The following is a 19667-nucleotide window of genomic DNA, read 5'->3' as shown; positions in this document are numbered from 1 at the left end:
TGCATTACAGATTACCCAGACCTTATACTGTTTTAAGATTATTAAATTATTGCTATCATTAGAGTCTATACAATGGATCAGATGCGACTACTACTTCAGTTTATTAAAGCTTAACCTGGGAGGGAGAAGGCCGGGGGGCAAGAAGTGGAAAACAGCAAGTCTGGTTTTCACTGGCTCCATTGACTGTACAATTCAAAATTGATAGTAGTTCCACCCAAGCACTGATGTGCAATTGTTTTCTATCTTCAAATGCCTGCCACCCAATTATCTTCCACCTTCAAGCATGTCTCTGAAACTGAAACACTTTTCACACAAAGTGTATTTAGTCTCCACTGTAATCAAATTCCAACTCTTCCACTCGGTTCCTAAAAGAATTGATGCACTAGACTGAATTCAACAAAACTGCACCACTTCTTTTACTGAAGCTGAAAAGTTGCTCCACTTGAGTTTTAATTAAATTAAGTTGTCTTTTTGGATTTTCCCCACTATGTGACTGCCTGTTTTATGTTCAATTTCCAATCGCTCTCTTGACAGCACAACAGCGATTCTGTGGATCTAATATTGTGTGGAAGCAGAGAGACGTATGCCATCGGCTACAGTTTTAGGGCTCCACAAGTGTATTGGAAGAGAGAGAGAGGACATAGGGAGTCCTTCCTCTGCCCCACTGAATCTGCACAGGTGTCAGGCATAACATGGGGTTTGTGACACTGGAGAGTGTAATGTGCATGTGGAGGAGGCAGGAGCTAACATTCTGGCACTGCTAATTCACAGAGGGGAATTTTTATGCAAGACAAGAGCAGAGTCCTCTCTCCACTACCTGTGTGTGCCAGGCTGGCTGTGCTGGGCTGAAAATAGATACAGTTCCAAAACATATTCTGTAGTATATCTAGTGCCTACCCCCAATACACTGCCTCCAGCATAAGGGGAAATCTACTAATTTGGATCCATATAGTTACTGTGGGATGAAACAGACTCCATGCTAAAGCTGAATGAAATATCTGAGCTTTAAAGCAAAATGCAACATGCAAGATCCGATCCCAGAATATTCCTCAGGCCCTTCATTGACATCAGCACTTACAGTTGTCTGACCATATACGTCTGAGAGAGTTCATCCTGAGAGCAACACAATGGGATCAAAGAGCACAAACCCAAGATAAGGTGGCTGCTGTAGGTCTCTGTTCTGTAATCGCTTTCCAGAGTGAGGTCCCACAGGACCTCGTCATATTGATTATTAGGCTTTACATATAGTATAACACCTTACTGTGAGCAAACCAGGTTGAACTGGGGTATTGTATTGTTTTAGGAATGCTCTAAAATGAATGTTTTCCATTAGCAGTTAGGTGTATTGCAGAAGTAATCCCAGCCTGGGTCAAACATTTACAGACAGATACTTAGGGGGGGAAGGTCAGGATGATCTGCAACTGGAGTGAGGGAAATTATAAAGTGAATTGTAGCAAGACTGAAAGCCCTGGCTATGGGGGCAGAGAGATGGTTACATATTGGAAGGGGGTGGAGAGATTAGTTCCAAGTTAGGGTAATAAGACAAAAGGGGGAGGTGTCCCGATTTTGTAGGGACAGTCCCGATATTTGGGACTTCATCTTATATAGGCGCCTATTATCCCCCACCCCCGCCCCAATTTTTCACACTTGCTGTCTGGTCACTCTAGGGAGGGGTACGAGAAAAATTGGATTTATCATAGGAAAATAGCTTCAACCTTAACAATGGAGCACCTGTGTGTCTCTTCATAATAACTGTGCACCAGTTCAGGTTAAATCCCCAGGTGTGCCAGAATAGCACTCAGTGCCTCTGTGGAAACGTCACATATATCCAGTTGCAAGATCAGGACCTGCAACTGTAAGCTTTTTGGAGCAGGAAGCTGGCATGCTTTGTCTGTAAAGCTCCCTGCACACCTATAGTACTGTATAAATAAGACATACTTTGTGATAATCAATAAGTTGCAAGATGTTGATTATAAAGTTTTTTTTAAAAATACTTTCTTTGAAAGACACCTGGGTGAACTCAAATCACTTCATTTATTTTTAAGCTAATTTACTGTGCTGCTATTATATACAAACCCAGAGAAAAATTAGTGCTCCATTAAATTTAAAAAAAAAATCCATTAAGTTAGATTCCTGATAAAGGCATTGCCACAAAATTAACGGCATTTACTGGACCTATTAATTTAACAGAATATGTTCTCTATTGAGTTAAGATTAAAGTCTGTATTTTTTTCTTAAAACATTAAAAATTAAAAACTGTTTACTGTGGTACATCCATTCACTTGCAGCCAAGAATTCTTTCGGTACTACTTCTGGCCACATGAAAGTTACACCAAGAGCAAAATTCACAGTGCAGAGGGCATTATGAATCACTCAAGAATGCAAAATTTAATTTAATGGATCTCCAGGCTAAGATTTTCAAAAGTGACTAATGCTGTTGAGGACGTCTCTTTGAGGGTCCCACTGGAGATGCCTTAGACATACCTGATTTTCAGAAAGTGCTGAGCACCCACTGTGTGGTGCCTCAATAGTGCCAACCCCAAACAATCATGACTTTGGTTTAAAACCATGAAAGCATTTTGAGTTCTTTTTATATGCCTTCTAGTGTTTGAGCCATTAGGGTACACTCAGGCCACGTTTTCAAGCTTCTCAGCAACCATGTGGGCTAGAAACGTACTACTATTTTAAATGAAAACTGAGATTCTCACTGACCCAAATGAATCCAGTAGCTGGAGCTTTTTTAAAAAAACAAACAAAAAAAACCCCAGCTATTAAGATTCACAACATGTTGATGCTGCTTACGTAAAACAGAGGCAAAGAGGGATGCGTGCATAGGTTTTGTGCTGGACCTGCACAAATGGGTGAGGAGCGAGGGAGGCTGCTTGATTTAATAAAGCTTCCTGACCTGCAGCTGGTATATTCTTTTATTTGAGTTTATTTAAGTTCCAAATTTAATACCAAGGTCTGATTTTGTATATTTGGCGGGGGGAGAAGAAGAAAAGGAAAACAATGCAACAGGAAAGTGTCAGATTCATTGCTTCTGAGATGGCTGACAAAGTTTAGGAGAAGAGAGAATTAGCAGCAGCCTGAAAACTGATGTAGCAACAAAAGTAACCTGTGAACTGCCTTGTGAGAAAGTGAGGCATCCACAAAAAAAGTTCCTCGTGGCATGATAGGTAACCCACTGTGAGACACACAGGCTATCAGGCCTGATCATCCCCTACTGCTATTTCATATAACACTTCTTACTGCTGTGCACCATCAATATACAGTACATAATTGAAGACCAGTGGTTTTCTTCTGAGTCTTGTAAAAAAGAAGGTCTTCAATCTTAATTTCCAATGAAAGACTACAACCTTTAGGAAAAATGCTAGTTTGTCAGTGTAATGAGTGTAATGTTCTCATTTAGTGTCTAATGACTAACGTGTCTGAAAATGTCAGCAAAGAGAAGGAGGCCCAAGTCAGAGGAGAAAACTAAGCAGCAAAAACAGAAAAAGGACACCAGTGCCTTTGGGTAAAATTTCAGCACCAATCACACATTAAAACTCAGTGCCAAAGAAATGAAAAGAGTCTCACTTGTCATTACTTTCTAATCAGATCATTCCTTCCTAAACTATTCAATCGTCTATATTTCAGTAGCAAACAAGCTACATGCTTCTTTATCTTTTCTGTTACTTGTACTCTACACATATAAGCACACTGAACACAGACTGCATGATGGGTTGAATTAAATGGTGGTAACAAATACATTGTTCAAGTTTCCACATATCCATTTGTCACATTTTCCTGAAACCAACATTCTGTGAATACAAGTTCTTCAGTTCAGTTTATTTACAGACTGTAGGAGAAGAATAGCTGCAAATATTACAGGAGGCTTCAAACACTTTAGAGCTCTGCTTCCTTAAGCTCTCTCTTAGGCTTAGAAACCACAAAAAAGTTTTTCTAAAATGGGTGCCTACACTTAGACACCTGAGTAAATGACCTGATTTCCAAAGTTCTGATCATGCAGCAGCTTCTATTCACTTCAATGAGAGCTGCAGTTGCTCAGCACTTCTGAAAACTAGGCCACTTATTTATGTGCCTACGTGTGGACTTGGAAGCTTAACTCTAGGCCCTCATTTCTAAAAATCACGATTTCAACAGCTTCCACCCCACCATCAACCTCAGCCTGGACCAATCTACATGGGAGGTCCACTTCCTAGACACCACGGTGCAAATAAGTGACGGTCACATTAACACCACCCTATACCGAAAACCTGCCGACCGCTATGCCTACCTTCATGCCTCCAGCTTGCATCCCGGACACACCACACGATCCATTGTCTACAGCCAAGCACTGAGGTACAACCGCATCTGCTCCAACCCCTCAGACAGAGACCAACACCTACAAAATCTTCACCAAGCATTCTCAAAACTACGATACCCGCACGAGGAAATAAGGAAACAGATCAACAGAGCCAGACGTATACCCAGAAGCCTCCTATTGCAAGACAAGCCCAAGAAAGAAACCAACAGAACTCCACTGGCCATCACATACAGTCCCCAGCTAAAACCTCTCCAGCGCATCATCAGGGATCTACAACCTATCCTGGACAATGATCCCTCACTTTCACTGGCCCTGGGTGGCAGGCCAGTCCTCGCCCACAGACAACCCGCCAACCTGAAGCATATTCTCACCAGTAACTACACACCAGTGGGGGGAGGGGTAGCTCAGTGTTTTGAGCATTAGCCTGCTAAATCCAGGGTTGTGAGTTCAATCCTTGAGGGGGGGCCACTTAGGGATCTAGGGCAAAAATTGGTCCTGCTAGTGAAGGCAGGGGGCTGGACTCAATGACCTTTCGAGGTCCCTTCCAGTTCTAGGAGATTGGTATATCTCCAATTATTATTACCGCACCATGGTAACTCTAACTCAGGAACCAAACCATGCAACAAACCTTGATGCCAACTCTGCCCACATATCTACACCAGCGACACCATCACCGGTTCTTTCACCTGCACGTCCACCAATGTAATATATGCCAGCAATGCCCCTCTGCTATGTACATAGGCCAAACAGTCCCTACGTAAAAGGAAAAATGAACACAAATCAGATATTAGGAATGGCAATATACAAAAACCTGTAGGAGAACACTTCAATCTCCCTGGACACAATAGCAGATTTAAAAGTAGCCATCCTACAGCAAAAAAACTTCAGGACCAGACTTCAAAGAGAAACTGCTGAGCTTCAGTTCATCTGTAAATTTGACACCATCAGCTCAGGATTAAACAGACTGTGAATGGATAGCCAACTACAAAAGCAGTTTCTCCTCCCTTGGTGTTCACACCTCAACTGCTAGAAGAAGGCCTCATCCTCCCTGATTGAACTAACCTCGTTATCTCTAGCCTGATTCTTGCTTGCATATTTATACCTGCCTCTGGAAATTTCCACTACATGCATCCGACGAAGTGGGTATTCACCCACGAAAGCTCATGCTCCAATACGTCTGTTAGTCTATAAGGTGCCACCGGACTCTTTGCTGCTTTTACAGATGCAGACTGACACAGCTACCCCTCTGATACTTGTAATATCTTAGCTACCATCTTATAGTAACTTGGTAAATGCTGACTTTTTAAATGGCAACTGCTATACATTAAACAATACAAATCCTTTAGTAATTATGACACTCATATCCAGTGGCAGATTAGCCACTGGGCAAACAGGGCCTGTGCCCAAGGGCCCCAGTCAATTGTGGGACCCCAGAAAAATGGGCGACCCTGCACCCCGACCCACTTCTCCCACCCAGCGCTCCTGGCAGGGAGCGGTATCGGGGCACGGGGGCAAATCCCCACTCCCCAATCCCGCTCCCCCGCAGGAGCACGGGGGAGTAGGAAGGTGCAGGAAGAAGGGGTGTGGAGGGGCTCCCACTTGCTCTGACCCAAGGCTTTGAGCAGGAGATTGGACTAGATGACTTCCTGAGGTCTCTTCCAAGCCTAATCTTCTATGATTCTATTAAAAGATTAATCAGCTCTGCTCATATCATACTACACCTGATGGGAGATAGCAATTAAATGTATGGTCAGAAAAAGTTGCCAATGCCAAAGCAAGTGTGTTTCTAGTTATGTGTAGTAGGGGAAAATAGGATTTAAAGGGTTGCTTAGCCAGTTGACTTTTTTTGAGAGAGAGTGAGAGAGAGCGCGCAGGCGCGAGAAGGGAGAAAATATTTCACACATACAAGACCTCCTTGGAAAGAGAAAGTTATCTGTAAAGGTTAAATTGTCTGTGCAGAGCCTGGGATTGAATGTGCACTGCTGTCTCCTGTGAGATTGTGTTTTGCCTATAAGCACAAGATAAACACCTTTTCACTAGATGAGGGAACAGATTTGTGAAACAAAAGATAAGGGGAGATACAAAAACCTATTGTGATGTTCATGACTTATGATCTGGTGACAACAGGACTGATATTTGACTGGACTTTGCTTTCTTGATTTATTTTCTTTAATTGGGAGACGGTTCACTGGACTTTACTTTGTAAGCCTCATGGGCTTGGCTGATTTTGCCTATAAAAGTATAACAAAAATAAGAAGTCATTTGAGTTAGCCTGACAGTTAGTTATTATAGGCCCATATCTATAATAGGGCTTCTAAGAAACAGTAGGAATGTTCTTAGATACCGACCACCCTCCTCTACCATTATCCTGAAGATATTTCCTTAACAGACCTTGCATTCCCTGCTTTGATATCTGGTTGCATGCCATAAGAAGATTATGTATGTATTGAATACATGGCATAATCTGACATATGGATTATATAAAACGTACAACATGGACATGATTTTAAGAGAGCCTGAGCTACAGGCACTATTATTCTTCATGGCCAAAAGTGATCTCTGCACTCCACAAGACAAAGACATGATCCCTGCGCCAAAGAATTTGTAAGTGTTAAAACTGAGTGTGAAAAACAGAAGAGAAAGAATGGGTGAGGAACAGAATGTTTACAACAAGATAGTCCTAGCATTGCATTAATTCTGGTACCCTGCATGTTCTTGTAATTTACTGGGTCGACAGGGTTTGTTAAAGAAAATTAATACTTAAAAACAAAAAATGCATTTAAAGTGCAGGACTTTTACAAAATGGTTTGCATGAAAGCTTCACTCTGATTGACAAAGAGGGTTCCAAACACAAGTAATTATCTCCCGATGAGAGCACTACACAGCCTCTATGTCACATTGCGGCAGCACACCCTCTCTGTGTCCTGGTGCTACAGTTTCTCCACATCGGTTTCCCTCTTAGTCCCACCACTATTACTGCAATAGGCCTGCCTTCCCTCACGGAGGCCCTACCAAGTAGAAGTCTTTAACCTAGGGAACATAAACAAATTGGTTTTATGTCCCTCCCTGGCTTCCCCTCTGCCCCACTCAGTCATACAGCGTTGACTCTCTGGACTTTCTGCCCAGAGGCCCAGCTCCTACCCAAGCCGCTGACTCTCAAGGCTTCTTCCCTGGAGTCATCCCTCCAGTCTGGGTCTCCCCAGGCTGGATCCTATTCACAGTCCACTTCTAGGCCATCTGCCTGCAGGCTGGTCTTTTCATTAACCTGCCACAGAAGCCTCTATCTCCCCTACCATCCATTCTCTGCAGGCCAATCATAGCAGACAGCGTCCCTCTCACAGCTCTCTTCCCCAGCTGAGCTCTTCTAACCCTTTACGGAAACTCACCCAATTCCTCCCCGGCTGGGTCTGACAATTGGCTGGGGATCAGGTGGCTCGATTCAATCAGGCTCAGCTGTGGGGGCAGCAGTAGCTGATCCACCACAGGCAAAGCTGAACCTGACTGCCCTCAAAAGGCAAGTCAGCCTCTGAAACAGCCAAGGATTTTATTAGCTCATCTCTAGGACTAGAGACATATTAAAACATTCTAAACTTAAAACAAACACAACGTGACAAAAGGATTTAAGTAAACACACTACAAAGTCTGTCAGGTGTTTTTAAATGTCTTTAAGCTGTGATTATGATCTGTGATGGGCAGTGCTCATTGGCAGCATCACCTTGTGGTTAAGATGGTAGGTCTCTACTCGCCCCACCTCCAGTGTCTGTCACTGGCCACTAACATGTCCTGTGACCATCTGCCTTTTGGTGGGTGATGACTTACCACTCCACTCAGGTCACCAACTAGCCTCATCCCCCTTGGGGTAAGGAAAATATTCGGCCCCACACCCTCACAACTGGGGAGACGACCTTCAGTCCATGTATCGACCCTTGCTGGTGTCCAGACCCAGCCAGGGAGTTTTCACAGTCTTTACCCTCCCCTTGCTTCCCCAAGGGAGTCAGGGATTTGTGCTCTTCATAACAAGGGTGGCTTGTAAGAGAACCTGGGATCTTCCAATCCATTGGGCTCCAGCCCAGTTCCCTGTAAGAGGCAATAACACCTGGCACCCAGGAGTGTCTTAACACTGCCTCTCTGAGCCACTTCCTGCCATCTACCTCCACACCAAAGTCTTACAGTTTGACACAGAGTGATGAAGAGGAGAATAATTGAATCTTCAGTCTCTCTAGGTGCATCAAGTAGGCTCTTCCTCCAAGGGAAAGGCTTCTGCAGAACTGTTTTTCAGGAGTTTCTAGGGTAGGGCCCTGCTCTGTCAGCCCCTTTTCTGAGCTGTCTGGCTTCTTTTAGGCTCCACCTCCAACTGGAGCATGTTCTGCAGGCGAGGTCACCTGAACCCAGAGTTGCTCCTTAAATCCTTCAGTTCCAGTGTGGAGTTTATACACCCCATCACATGGACAGATAACGTACTGCAAGCAATGGCACTTACTGTGTAAAAATGGAATTGTTGTACTCAGCAGCTCTGCTCATTGTGTGTACTCGGAGTCAGAGTGGATAATTTTAATGACAAAAATACATTTTATAACAGTTTACACCCTTAATCCCTGCAAAACCAGCACAGCTGCTGGATCCTGTTCCAGCTCTGCAGCACCAGAATTATTAATTAAGGACCAGAGCATCATGTCTGCATGCAGGGGATGGGGGGGGGGGGAAGGAGTGTCACCTCAGCTGCATTTTCCCCCTTCCCCAGACCTTGTGAGAAGCATTTCTGTGGGTCTATGGGTGACGAGAAGGAAAGCCAGGAGGCAGCATGGTTGAAGGGATAGGTATTGAGTTAGTGCTGCCTGAGACAGCCACTCATCATTGCCCTCTGTTGTTGAGCCACTCCTGCCTCACCCATGTTGGGAGTTCCAAAAAGACCATCCGATGAGAGTTGCTGAAAGCATGACCCTGGCCAAGGCATGCTATCATTGGGCCATACAGGACCACAAGAAGCAGAGAGACTATCTGGTGGTACAGAGCCTCTGTGCAGATGATTCTAGCCTCTATGGATCTGCAAGAGCTGCACAAGTATAATTTATGGCAGAATTTGGCCCACAGAATCTTTATTGCTGGTGATAAAGCAGAAGTCACAAAGAGCTTAGCTTGACTTTCACACCCAGACTGGATTTATAGGGCTGGCAGTTAGAAAAAAAACCAACAAAACATTATTTACTTGTAAAGGGAGCAAATCTGATGTAGAGTCAGAGAAATAAACACAGAATCACATGATGCCATGTTTAGAATCACGTTTTCTATCAAAAATATGTGTTCTGCTTGGTTTCCCACCATGGCTGCTTTTGTCTCCAGATTCCACTAGTCATGTTTGACAGCGGCATGGAAGAGATGACCTAACGGGTCTCTTTCATCTCTCATTCCTGAAGTTCTATCATTCTCCTTCCTGTGGTACACCATATTTGTTGACTCATTACCAAATAAAAATTCAGCTCAGGTATCTAATGGCAGTTCGTTTCCTTCAACTTTTTTCTAGTATTATGTTATTTTACTCACAGTAGGAGTCTTAACTGCTTTCAAACTACCATGATTAAGTATCATGAAAAACATTTAGATTAAAAATTTTGTTTAAAAACAACTTCTCTTATTAACACTGGTCACAATAAAGGACATGATGGTAGTTGAAAACAGTTTTTGAAATTTGTTTTGGAGTTGATGTACCACAATGTGACACACCACATTCCGTTTCATCCATTACATCAAATAACATTACTGTATACAACCTGATTGATGCTACAAAATGTGAAGCATCTCAGCACAATATGTCAGTTCATAATCCAAAAACATGTGGACTCCTCAAAAAGCCAAGTTTGTTTTGAAACAAAAGCACTAGATAATTCCACAAGAATTGGGTTGTGTATTTGCTACTGGGAACATTACAGATAGAATAAAGAGAATGTGAATACTGTATTTTAAAATTAAAAATCATTACATTTTTAGAAGGGGCAGTGCACAAGTACAGCCTTATAATCAATAATATCATCTGATTGTTTCTCAATTTCTCACTGTAAGTTTTTTTCTTTACCATTATATCTTTGAGCAGTTACATTGGCTTCTTCCTGTTCCTTGCAGTTTTCTTTTTTGGTGGGAATTATATTCAATTTTACCTTACTTATACTGTTTTGTAGATGCTTTAGTCTTCTACCATGCTTGTAGATTTTACTACTACTTCTTATTCCATCCTGCTCACTAGGTTACTTAATGTCTCAAAAGTATGCTCTCTTGCTGAGCATCCTCAACTCATCTTTTCCTCCATTCCACTACTTAAGTAAAGACTGTCTTCCATTTTGCATAGAACCCTCTCCCTTAAATGATTTAGAAGTCCACTACCCTGTCATCATTCAAATCCCTCCAAGACCCATTTCCTCTGAGAGCGCTTCAAGCAATTTGACAACTAAAAGAAAGCTCCAGGGGCAGTCAGGTATGTATTTATTTGTTTTTTAAAATATTAGTATACAGGCAAGTCTCATCTTACGCGAAGGTTCCGTTCCGCGGTTAGCGCGTAAAGCGAAAACTGCGTATAGTCAAAATTACATTGAGTTGAATGGCAGGCGGAATTGCCCGCACTACAGAAACAGTATTTAAATTGCTATATTTCTCTTTTTTTTGTTTTTGCCGACCACGTAAAGCTGAAATCGCGCACGTTAAATGCGCGTAAGATGCGACAGACCTGTATATAATGAATATAAAAATGCACATTTTGTCTGCATTCATACAACCCACCTTTCGTGCGTTGCCTGTCTTCTTAGGCCCATTCCTGTAAAAAGTTTCTCGTGCTTAACTTTAAGCACATGAGCAGTTCTGCTGAAGTCAAGTTATAAACCATGAACAAGTGTCTGCAGGATCAGAGCCCCAGATTAAAAACTCTTCAGAGCAAGGATTGCATCTCCCTATTGTGACAGACCCAGACCAGTGGGGTCCAGGAGTCTGGCAGAGGGCAAATATACTGGTCACTGGATGAGGAGTTTTCTGTTCCCTGAGTGACCAGAGCAGGGGCTGCACTAGAGTCATCAGGAACCTGCTAGAACCAATTAAGGCAGACAGGCTGATTAGATCACCGGCAGCCAATCAAGGCAGGCTAATCAGGGCACCTGGGGTTAAAAAGGAGCTCACTCCAGTCAGGTGAGAGGGAACCAAAGGAGAGGAAGTGCGTGTGAGGAGCTGGGAGCAAGAGGTGCAAAGAGCTGAGAGGATGTGCTGCTGCTGGAGGACTAAGGAGTACAAGTGTTATCAGACACCAGGAGGAAGGTCCTGTGGTGAGGATAAAGAAGGTGTTGGGAGGAGGCCATGGGGAAGTAGCCCAGGGAGTTGTAGCTGTCATGCAGCTGTTACAGGAGGCACTATAGACAGCTGCAATCCACAGGGCCCTGGGCTGGAACCCGGAGTAGAGGGCGGGCCCGGGTTCCCCCCAAACCTCCCAACTCCTGATCAGACACAGGAGGAGTTGATCCAGACTGTGGGGAAGATCACTGAGGTGAGCAAATCTGCCAATAAGCGCAGGACCCACCAAGGTAGAGGAGGAACTTTGTCACACTATGTATCTATACAGACCCCTACCACAATAAGGCCATTATCTTGAATGATGACTCTGCCCCTCCCATAACAAAAAAATAATAATAAAAGATAAGGTAAAAATGATACCATAGGACAAACTTAGCCTAACTACAGCAGCTGCTAGGTTATCCTGCCTAATGCCAGATTTAGTCGCTGTGCTTTAGTCACAGAGTTCCAGCTGACATGCTGCTTACATGAGGTGAACACTTCAGAAGGATACAGTGTTGCCAAGTCATGTGATATGATTGTGAGTCTTGGTGTTTCTCCAGGGGGGCTGGAACAATTTTTATAGTGCAGGGTGCTGGGAGAGATTGAACCAAACTGTAAACCCTGTATATCATGGAAACCACTTCAAGCCAGGTGGTATGGCAGCACCCCCAGTTCTAGCACCGATGTCCAGCTCTTGAAGTCGTGCCCACATGCTCAGGGTCTAACCCATCGCCATATTTGGGGTCGGGAAGGAATTTTCCCCGGGTCAGATTGGCCGAGACCTGAGAGGGTTTTCACCTTTCTCTGCAGCATGGGGCACGGGTCCCTTGCAGGTTTAAACTAGTGTAAATGGTGAATTCTCTGAAACTTGAAGTCTTTAATCCATGATTTGAGGACTTCAGTAACTCACCCAAAGGTTAGGAGTCTATTACAGGAGTGGATGGGTGAGGTTCTGTGGCCTGCAATGTGCAGGAGGTCAGACTAGAAATATGATCACAATGGTCCCTTCTGACCTTAAAGTCTATGAGTCCAATCATGTAAGAACATCAGTTTTCATTTTTTAAAAAGTTAGTTTCTAGCCCTCATGGTTGCAAAGAAAAGCTGGGAAACGTGAACGCCAAAGATTCAAAAACCAGAAAGCAAGTAAAAAGAACACAAAATGTATCATTGTCATCTTCAACTCAGACCTACGTCCTCACATCCATTCTACATGTAATCTTGCAGATTCTTTCTGCATAACATTTCTGAGCCATGACCTGTGCTATCCATTCACACAGCTAAAACTCTCATCCAGGTTCCCCTCATCTCACAACTCGATTATCAGCATCTTTTTCTCTGGCCTTCACAAATGTAATCTTGCCCTGCTCATATCCATTCAGAATGCTGCCGCCAAGATTATTCTTCCATCACTTCGACCATGTCACTCCTCTGTTTGCATCTCTCCACTGGCTCCCGCTTCTCTAGCATATCAAATTGAAGTGCCTTGTCTTCACTTGGAAGGCCCTTCATGGCCTCTCCTCACCCTACCCATTATCTCTCAGTACTGAAATGTCAACTCCCACCTCAGCCACCCACTTGTTACATTTTCAAATGAGCAGAAAGCAGAAAGTTGCTATGCCGTCCCTCACGTTTGGGAGGAACGCCTCATAAACATCTCCAAAGCTACTTCATTATCCTCCTTCAAATCTCTGTCCAATATGGTCTAATTCAGTGGTTCTGAGCCAGGGGTACGTGTACCCCTAGGGCTACGTGAAGGTTTTCCAAGAGGTACATCAACTCCTCTAGATATTTGCCTCATTTTACAACAGGCTACATAAAAAGCACTAGCAAAATCAGTACAAACTAAAATTTCCTAAAGACAATGACTTGTTTATGCTGCTCTATATGCTATACACTGAAATGCAAGTACAATATTTATATTCCAATTGATTTATTTTATGATTGCATGGTAAAAATGAGAAAGTCAGCAATTTTTCAGTCATTGTCTTTTTTATGTCTGATTTTGTACACAAGTAGTTTTTAAGTGAGGTGAAACTTGTGGTACGCAAGGCAAATCAGACTCCTGAAAGGGGTACAGGCATCTGGAAAGGTTGAGAACCACTGGTGTAATTGTTTCCTTATAGTCCCCTGTAAATGAGTCCACTCACTGTTAGCCACCCCCTCATGGCCAGGAGTGGTGTGGCAGCTTCTCTCCCACGGACTTGGCCCTCCACATATTCCAGGGTCACAACTCTCCAAACTAAAAGTTCCAAAAATGTCTTAACAGAAACAAAATCCTTCCTCACCTCAGTGGGGCTATTCTTTAGCCTGTAGCTCTCTTGCTGGGCTCAATGACTCTGTGTAGGTTTGTATGCCCCCTTCCTTGGGGCTGGTAGAGGAACCCACTCACCCCCTCTACTCTGAACTCTGGGCCAAGGCCCTGTACTAAGCAGCTAGGTCTGCTCCTTTACCTGCACTGCAGTTTCTCCTGGGCCACTTCCTACCCAGCCTCTTAAGTTCTCCTCTGGGTCTCTCCATCTTTTCCCTGCTTCATCAGGCTCTCTCGCAAGCCTCCCTGCCTGGAAAGATTTTCTTACTTTCTGAGCTTCCTACCTGGCTCTCTCCAGCCCTTTCCACAGCTGGGCTTTATCACCACTTAAGCCTGGTCCTCATTCCCCTTATTGCAGCCACCTTCTGCTTTTTATGGGGAATGTGCCTGGTGCCCCTCAGGTGGGGCTCATTCTGTGATCAGGCTGGCTTAGCCCAGGCTCTCCGCCCCACTGGATATTCCCCAGATTGTCCATTTCCATTCTGTTGTCTCTTGGTTTTACACTTAGATTGTCCAGTCTTTGGGCCAATCTTTGTTTTGTGTTTGTACAGCATCTAGAACAGTGCGGTCCTGGCCCATGACAAGGGCTCCTAGGCACCTCAGTAATACCTATAATGTACATTAGCCAATCTCATGATTTTGGGGGTCTGTCTCATGACTGCTGAATGTCTTGGGTTGGCAATACTGAGTATATTTATCTCTGAATTTCCTTCTCTGCAAGAAGAGAGCAGCAGCCCAGTACTGGGGGGATGTATGGCGGCAACCCCATCCTTTACGTCCCCAGAGCAGAAGCAGAATGCAGCACCGGTCATCCATGTGCTACAGACTATCCATGCAATTTCTACAGTTTGGCATATCAGAGAGTGCCAGCAGCGTTCAGTCGCTAGTGTAGGAAGGGAACGCAGTTGATGTAATATAACTGGACTATAATAAAGAATTTGATATAATGCCTTTCAAAAATCTTAGCTGAAGCCTTAATTCCAATTAGCTTGACTAGGAGCACTGTCACGTGGACTGAAAAGTGGCTGGCGAACTGAGAACAAAGGTTGATGATAAACACTGGGTAAGTGAACTGGGAGGAGATGTCCAATTATTTCAAAAACACATTAAAATATGCAGTGGATACTCAATTGGGAGGTAGTGTGTACACAATGAAAAACAACAACGTTCTAGGCAGAAACTCTATAGTAAAGCACAGAGACTTTTAGCTTTAGGAATAATACTGTTTTCCTTATTATGGAGGGACTTCTCAACCCTGATACCTCCTGGGGAGAAAATTGCCCCACAGTGTAGAGATTATACCTGCACTGGGGCTGGCAGATTCTGCAGGGAAACAATCTGTACTATCCTAATGGTTGGTGCAGAGTGTGCAACCCCACATAGGCATAGGCAGCGGGTTATATTCTTTTGTGGTGCCCGAGCTCCTGCAATATTCAGGGCCGGGGGCCCTGCTCCACCAATATTTGGAGCTGGATCTCTCCCCCGGCCCTGCCTGGAGTGGGCCCCAGCCCCCGCGGGTCTCCCCCCACCCCGCTGTGTCCCTGCCTGGAGCGGGTCCCGGCCTCCACCTGCCACACACCTGCCCGCCCCCACATGTCCCCGTCCCCCGCGTCCCTGCCCGAAAGAAAGCAGCACGCGCCTCTCCCGTGCCTGCTTGTGCTGCCGGAGTAGCACATTCCTAGGCGGAGCCCCACTCCCGGCAGCAACTGCTGTCTGCTGCCCCAGGGTCCTAGTGCCCTCCAACCCCAAATGGCAAGGCAGGCTGCCCTTACCCTGCCCTACCACCCTAGCCCTGAGCCTCTCCAACACCCCAGACCCCTCATCCCCAGCCAGAGCCCTCATCCCCCTGCACCCTAATCCTCTGCCCCAGCTCTGAGCCCCCTCCCAAACCCCTCATCCCAGCCCCAACCCTCATTCCTGCACCCCATCCTGTCCCCCAAACTCCCTCCCAGAGCGTGCACCCCCTCCCCCTTCCCACACACCCCCTCCTGCCCTCAAACTCCGAGCCTGCACCCCTCACCCCCTCCTGCACACCCACCCCTTGCCCCAGCCCGGAGCCTGCACCCAGCACCCAAACTCCCTCCCAGAGCCTGCACCCTGCACCACCAAAATTTCTACAAACCTGCCACCCATGCACATAGGCGCCGACTTCATGGGTACTTCGGGGCTGGAGCACCCACAGAAAAAAAATAGTGGGTGCTCAGCACAGGTCCTGAGGGAGAAGTCTGTGCAGATCAAAAGTTTGTCTCTCTCACCATCAAAAGACGGTCCAATCAAAAATATTACCTCATCCACCTTGTCTCTTTAAAAATCTGGGCCTCAATGAACAAACATTCATCAAACCTTACAATATCCCAGTCAGGAATTATTATACATATTTTAAAATTCGGCAGATTGAGGCACAGAGGGGTCAAGTACCTTGCCAACGTTCAGAAAGCCATGGTAAAGCATGTCTTGTTCTAGCTCTCTTCCAATTCCTTTCCAACTGCTTAAAACATTCTGTTTATTGAACTAATAAAGCAGAATGGTGGGAATTCAGGAGTCACTTTCTATTAATGAGTTAACATCACTCAATCATCTACAATTTCATTTTTCTAAGGACTGAAATTTTAATTTGTGTAATACTTCTATTAATTACAATGCCTAATAACAATGTCTAACTCAGACATCTGTTAAAAGTATGTAAAGTTAATTTATTGGAAAATTTCCAGCAGAGCTCAATTAAAATGTTCCCCAGTTAAGTCAATGCATGCAATTTGTAATGAATATCTAAATTAGATACTGTTAATAACAATAACAACTAATTAAAATATAATTTAAAGCATTAAAAACTTGCATTTAATATTGAAAAATATAAAATACAGAATTCTTTGCAAGATTGTAGAGCAAAAAAAAATTCAATGGGTTATTCCCATATCCTATATTGATTTAACAAAGTCTATATTTCAGACCATTGTTATGCATTAGTGCCTAGTGAAACTATTTGTTGTACAAAGTGCCGCAGGCAAATATTATCATTCATTACTTAATAGATTTTTGTTGTCCTAGTTTTACTTTACCTTGATAAGAAATGTTTAGTGTCTCTGTGTACTCACTTGCAGTCTTATATTTATCAAAGTGGGTTTTGCTGTATTTAAATAATTACAGTATTTTGCAGCATATCTGCAGTCTTGGGAATTAAACCAATAAATGAAACGAACGGTGGTGTTTTCTCATCTGATCATCGTCACTGTATTATCATTGCTGAGCCTGACTGCATGTCTCCACTATGCCGTTAATCTGTTTTTAAACATGGATCTACATGAAACCATGGAAATGAGGTACAGCACAGTAATGCGTTAGTGAAGCATTACAGTAAACCACAGCCCCTTAAAGCACAGCTGACATTTCTTTTTTCCTTGTGAAGATGTCAGTAGCTTTAAGCAGGAAGCAGCATGCAGACTGTGATATAGTATCTCTCTAGTACACATTCCCCCTTGATGGCAGATTATCTGCCTGGAGGTTGCATTAGGCTTCAGTCAGCTGTCAGTCAGCAGATGAGCAGGAACGGTCCAGTGCCTTTTCCTCCGACTCCCATCTGACAGTGATAAATGATCAGGCCTAATGCTCAGCTAAGCTTGACGGGTCCAGGCCTCCCCTTACAATCTGTTACAGACTGACATCAACCTTTTTTCTCTAATATCCCCTGTCGGCACAGCAAAGCAGGATCGTTGGGGTGTTAAGGTTAGGCCTATTGGCTTTTTTCTTTCCAAAAAGGGAATTACTACTTTACTCCTTTTGAAGAAGCTCATAATCTGATGGGGGAAAATAAAGCAAGATGAGTACGCATGGTGTTATGAAACTGCACAGTGAACATGCCTTGGTTATCTAGCGCCTTAAAAAAGCAGATACCTCTGACCAAAAGCTTCAGAAACATACATCAGCCTTACACATATCTTGTCTGATGCACTCTCCTACTTAAGAAACAATGACAAGTTATGGCTCTTTGTTGTTGTTTGGGGTCAGGAGTGGGGAGGGGATTTTAAAAAGAATCAGAAGAGGGCAGGTGAATTAGGTGTTAACTTACTATAATTATAAGGGTTTTTTTCAGCTCAGTCTCTAATATCATGTAGTTTCAGTTGCCCTTCTGCTTCTTAGTACATATATTTTACATGCTCGGTTTGTTCTCCCAGGCAAATATAGACTGTGATTGACCCAGGAAGTTAGGCCCCAACCGTGGAACCTTTACTCGAGTTGGTGAGCACTTACTCATGTGAGTAACCCTACTGCCAACAATGGAACAGCATGCAGTAAGAGTTCCACAACCAAGTTCTTATTTCATATTTTGTGTGTTTTCTAGTGACATATACACAAAGGGTAACATTTTCAAAAGCTCAAAAGTGATTTAGGACTAGTGGAATTTACAAGGGCACCTAAGCACAGGGCCGCCCGGGGGGGGGCAAGAGGGGCAATTTGCCCCAGGCCCCGAGCCCCACAGGGGCCCCCACAAGAGTTTTTCGGGGGCCCTGGAGCGGGGTCCCTCACTCGCTCCGGAGGGCCCGGAAAACTCTTGCGGGGCCGGGCGCAGGAGCTTCTTCGCTCCCGGTCTTCGCCGGCGGGGGGGTCCTTCCGCTCCGGGGCGGAAGGACCCCCCCACTGGCGAATTACCGCCGAAGACGGAGCGGGACCCGCCGCCCAAGTTCAGCCTGGTCTTCAGCGATAATTCGGCGGCGGGGGGGGCCCTTCCCTTCCGGGACCGCTGCCGAAGTGCCCCGAAGACCCACGGCGGGACACCCCCCCCCGCCGCCGCCGAATTACCGCTGAAGACCGGGCTGCACTTCGGCGGCGGGTCCCGCTTCGGCGGTAATTCGGCGGCGGGGGGTCCCGCCGCGGGTCTTCGCGGCACTTCGGTGGCGGGTCCCAGAACGGAAGGGCCCCCCCGCCGCCGAAGACCCCAGGCCCCCGGAATCCTCTGGGCGGCCCTGCCTAAGCAAGTTAGGCATTTAACTGTCACTGAAAGTCATGGGAGTTAGGCATCTAACCTGCTGAGGTGCTTTTGGAAAACCTTCTAGGTTCCTATCTGTATCTTTAGGCACACTTGCAAATTGGGCCCTTAGAAATCTAGGTCCCATTTTCAAAAATGACTTAGGCACTTAGGAGCTTAAGTCCCAAATCAAACTCCTAAGAGCTTATGTCACTTTTCTAAGTCATTTATACACATTAGAAAATTTTACCCATAAACCAATTGCAGAAACGTATTAAAATATAACTTCTAAACTTGGCTCAGCAAATTTCAGAAGTGAAAGCATGTATAGTGGTCTCAACCTGGCCATAGAGAGCATTTGTCCACTTCAATAAACCACCACATAACCTGGCACAATTATATATGATTAGCACTCAATGCTCAAGAGAGGCCCATAGATAGAATGGGCTGTGAAGGAAGGATGCAGGGCAGGTTAGGATGGATGTGCATACATGCAGTACTTAAACAAAAATATGACAAAGTAATTTCACACAAACACAATGTTAGCAAGGGTTTTGTGGGTACACTGGGTCTGAATTACAAATAGCAGCACAACTTGGGATCTCTTCACTAGCTTCATAGAAAATACTGGAATTTTCCTCCATCTAATAAAAATTGGCCTGTCACTCTTTAGTCCTCAGAAAATCTGTGCTTGTAGGACAACTGGGAGTTCTATGGGCACTGCTGAAACTGCTGTTTATGGTAGGAAGCATCTGCTACCTCCCTCACTGCCTGGAGGATGA

General features: G+C 44.6%; 1 protein-coding gene across 1 annotated transcript in view; it reads right to left on the bottom strand.

The window, feature by feature from the left end:
• MSRA (methionine sulfoxide reductase A) overlaps positions 1-19667 on the bottom strand; it is a 436252-nt gene that overhangs the window by 274212 nt on the left and 142373 nt on the right. The window lies entirely within an intron of this gene.

The sequence above is a fragment of the Mauremys mutica genome, chromosome 3 (genome assembly GCF_020497125.1).
Source record: "Mauremys mutica isolate MM-2020 ecotype Southern chromosome 3, ASM2049712v1, whole genome shotgun sequence".
Taxonomy (NCBI): Eukaryota; Metazoa; Chordata; order Testudines; family Geoemydidae; genus Mauremys; species Mauremys mutica.
The sequence above is the reverse complement of the archived record's forward strand: the minus strand, read 5'-3'. Positions and strand labels throughout refer to the sequence as shown.